The 4,244-nt window shown below is 35.7% G+C and overlaps 1 non-coding gene across 1 annotated transcript; it reads right to left on the bottom strand.

The window, feature by feature from the left end:
- Positions 1-3,568: 3,568 nt before the first annotated feature.
- Positions 3,569-3,670, bottom strand: LOC116753694. The gene has a single exon (XR_004349798.1). It is a non-coding gene; the product is annotated as a U6 spliceosomal RNA (small nuclear RNA).
- Positions 3,671-4,244: the final 574 nt, after the last annotated feature.

Here is a 4,244-nt window from a genome sequence, read left to right as displayed (position 1 = left end):
CTGGTTTTCTATATTTTCAAAGGTTGTCCTGAAGCAGTTTAAAAACAAACAAACAAAACCTCGTTGCCATAACATTCCAAAGTCATGTGTCACTCCAAAGGCATAAGGACTGCCAGCATAAACCCTTGCTATCTGGTCTTTAGCTATTTGACAAGCTTGAGTTAAAGCAATTAATTCACCTTGTTGTGCTGACTTAATTTCTGGTAAATAAGGCTTTCAATTATATCCACTGCAGATGTTACTGAATATCTAGCTCAGAAATGTCCTTGTTCATCTTTTAAGTAGGACCCATCTGTAAACCAACTTAGATTTGCATTGTCAAAGGGAGTTTCTTGCATGTTACCCTTAGGAGAAAGAATATAATCCATTAATAAAATGCAGTCATGGTGGTTTGAGGTCAGCACTCTTTCCTATAGACCAGTCTAGCACAGAGGCCATTCTTAAGTGGAAAATATAATTTCAAGAGTCAATTCCCTTCAGTTTTATTGTGTATGTGTTACTTCAGAGCACCTGAGAAGGGTCCTTCCGTCTAAGTTGGAGAGGGAGTCCTTTAAATGATGTCTTTTCCAGCATTCATAATCTCCTGGGTGCAGGTCATGGGGCATCTGATCCTCATCCAAAGATAGATCACTGTGATCAGCTTCAGAAACAAGCTTAGGATATACTTTTAATAATTCTTAGGAGCACGCTGTTACAAGGACATCAGGATGGCAGAAATCTGACAATGAGGGGTTAATTTTGTAGAAGCAGAATGGACTTTATCTACATGTGCCATAATCTTTACAGATTCTGTTGTGGTTGCCTTTGTAAGAAAGTCAGGGCATTTTCCTAATACTTGGGTTTACTCCCTTTAGTGTGAGCCTCAGTTTTGATGACATGACAGATAATATTTTATGTCAAGACATATAAGATTTCTAGGAGTTTCATATCACTTCTGGAACGTTTATAATATATACACTTATGTAGACATAACATGAAGAAGGCTTAATGTTACCTTTTATTGACAATGCTTCCCATGTAATGTAATATACTAAATAATCCTAAAGACTTTATTTTCTATTCAAAAACAACCAACTCTATGACAAACTTATCTATCCTTTTCTCCATTCTTTATATCTTCTATCACTGACAACATATGTGCTACTTTTTACATACTGAAATGCTTTCCTTGTTATTTTAGTAATGTTAATTATATGTGTTATAATTTTTAACCCTTAAAGAAACCCTTAATCTCTAATGAAAATCAAGAGGCAAGTAATTGATTCTCTTTGTCATACCAGTATTTCCTGATTAGCAAATTTAAGAACATATTCCATAACCTCTAAAAACATACGTTTCTCTCATAGCATAATTTCTTTTTAATGTGGTACAAGGTGTGTGTCTAGTAGACCCAAACATCTTTAGTTTTTCTCTAAAGAAGACAAAGCAGACAAATTGAGACATGCTTAGCAATGAATGTTTCAGTATTTTTATCTAAATTGGAAATTATCTGGATATTCAATGAATTTCCATCATTTAATTTAATTTAGCAAACCTCTAAAGTTTCAAGTTACCAAATATCTGGAGAAACTATTTTTAGTTAGACATACCATAAAGCATAATCATTTTGAAAGAGTTCACCTAAAAACTTTTATCCCATTGATCTCTCTTTCATCACTTATGAGAATATCATAGTACTAAGTTAATATTTTGCTGACTAATTTTGAAGCAGAGATAACGTGAACTTATTAACTTTTAGTAAACCTGGGAGCAATAAAAGTACTATACTTAGTGTTGATGACCCCAAAGACATTTCTGAATTAATCAAGCTAAAAACTTAAGATTGTTTTCATTTATTGAAGATTAATTCTAGATCACATGATCCTTTAAAAATTTGGATTAGTTTTTTGTTACATTTAGAAATATTTAATTTGTAAGCACTTGCTTTTAAGTCAATTACATAGCGCTCTTTTACAAATTCATGTTAATAATGTCACCTGGAGGTAGAAACTGATCACATTTATAACATATACACGAGCATACCTACATCCGGGTAGACATAGACAGTGCAGAGAGAGATCTCATAGCTTTCCTGCTTGCATTTAAAAAGGTTTTTGTTTTTTTTTTTACATTTTAGATTCTACTAATTGAGCCAAGGCTGTAGTCTCAAGCAGTGTGGGCTGTCTTTGCATTTCAGGAGCGTGATAAGAGTTATAACTTCAAGTGTTCTCCTAGGAGTACTTTTTTCTCTCAGGATCAAAATTTTGAAAAGGTATTTTATCAAGCCAGCTGTATTTAATTGTGCATGCAAAAATCAGTTTTGGAATGTCAAAAATTTTTCATCCTAGCCATTTTAGGGTTAGATAAGTACTTGTAAGTATTGGCTCCACACCAGTTGTAGGAGCCAGCCAGAGTTCCAGTGGGTGGCTCCCTGTCCAGGAGCTGGGATGCTTTAGAAGCACAACCTTCCGCTTTCTCTTAGTTTCATTTTATTATAAAGAGTGAGTCAAAAATTAAGTTTAAATGTTCAATTTTATGCCACATTCTAAAAAGTTAGCCAGCTCACTTCACTCCAAAATTCATTCCAAGTCTTCCTGCCTGGATATTCCCTCTAGGTCTCCTGCCTAGGGACTTCCCGCTATGGTCTCTGGATAGGAAATTTCCCAATACACACTTAAGACTTCAAGTCTTAAGATAACAGCTCAAATAAAAGTCATGCGCCATCACTTAATACAAGGAGATTCAGATATCAGGAAAAACTCACTGAATCACCTGAAAGGTGCTGTGAAGCTGGAGGAGCTCAAGGGGCCAGCCCAGGTTTGATACCAAGCGCCACTCCAAAGTAGACCCCAGGTGACCTCAAATGGGTTTTTCTGATATCCTACCGACCATGTCAAATAATGTCTATGAAAATGATCAATAACCAATCAATAATAAGAATAGAAAAGAGTTTTATTTGAGCTAAACTGAGGACTAGCCCAGACGCCTGCTTCTCAGATGACTGAGAAACTGCTCTGGAAAAATCAGTGTTTCCAGCACAGTTTTACCTTGTCAGAACAAAGAACATTAAACAAGTCAGGGATACATTTCTTCAAGGTTTCAAAAAACAGACCAGCACGTACACATACAGCACATCCAGACTGGCCTTGGCACCTGGGAAGGGAGTCTTATCATAAAAGGAGGACCAGCATTGGTGTCCCAGGAAGAGAAGAATTTAATCTTTATTTTTAACATGAACATGCTATACTTTTGGTCAACGTGCCCTTTCCTTTAATAATTAAAGCAGATGTACAACATATGTGTGATAGGCCACAAACAGACTATTTTAGTTAGCATAAAATTCATATTAACTCATGTATAAGCCAGAATGACTTCCGCATATGTCAATATGTGAAAGCTTCTTTCATCACCTTCCCCCTCTCTATCTCTCTGAGGCCTCCAGGAAAGACAGGACTAGTTCACTGTCACACATGATGCAGGGAGTCTAGCTGGACTATTGTTTTTCTATCCTCAGTCCTGGGCATAATTTTGTATACTATCTGTGCATGTTCGCTGACCAGGTGTCTGTTCAGACGTTTCCCAGTTTTAAAAAAGTATGGAACGTTTTATGAATTTGCATATCATTTTTACTCAGGGTTCATGGTAATTGTATTGTTCCAACTTTTAGTATATGTGCTGCCGAAGCAAACACTTTTCCTAGTTTTAATGGGGTTGTCTGCGTTAGAGTTGTGTGTGTGTGTCTATAGTTTTATTGAAGTATAGTTGATTTTTTTGTGTTCATTTCTGCTGTACAGCAAAGTGATTCAGTTTACATATACATATTCTTTTTCATATTCTTTTCCATTATGGTTTATCCCAGGATATTGACTATTGTTCCCTGGGCTATACAGTAAGACCTTGTTGTTTATCCATCCTGCATATAGTACTTTTCATCTGCTAAACTCAAACTCCCAATCATTCCTTCCCCCATCCCCATATGCCCTTGTCAACCACAGGTCTGTTTTCTATAACTTTGTGTATGTTTCTGTTTCACTGATATGTTCATTTGTGTCGTATTTTAGGTTCCACATATAAGTGATATCATATGGTATTTGTCTTTCTCTTTCTGACTTCACTTAGTATGATCTCTAGATCCATCCATGTTGCTGCAAATGGCATTATTTCATTCTTTTTTATAACATATGTAAAGTGATTCATTATATATATGTCACATCTTCTTTATCCATTCATCTGTCGATGGACATTTAGGTTTTCATGTCTTGGTT

Source organism: Phocoena sinus, chromosome 4 (assembly GCF_008692025.1).
Source record: "Phocoena sinus isolate mPhoSin1 chromosome 4, mPhoSin1.pri, whole genome shotgun sequence".
Lineage (NCBI taxonomy): Eukaryota > Metazoa > Chordata > Mammalia > Artiodactyla > Phocoenidae > Phocoena > Phocoena sinus.
This window is presented reverse-complemented; position numbering and strand designations above follow the sequence as displayed.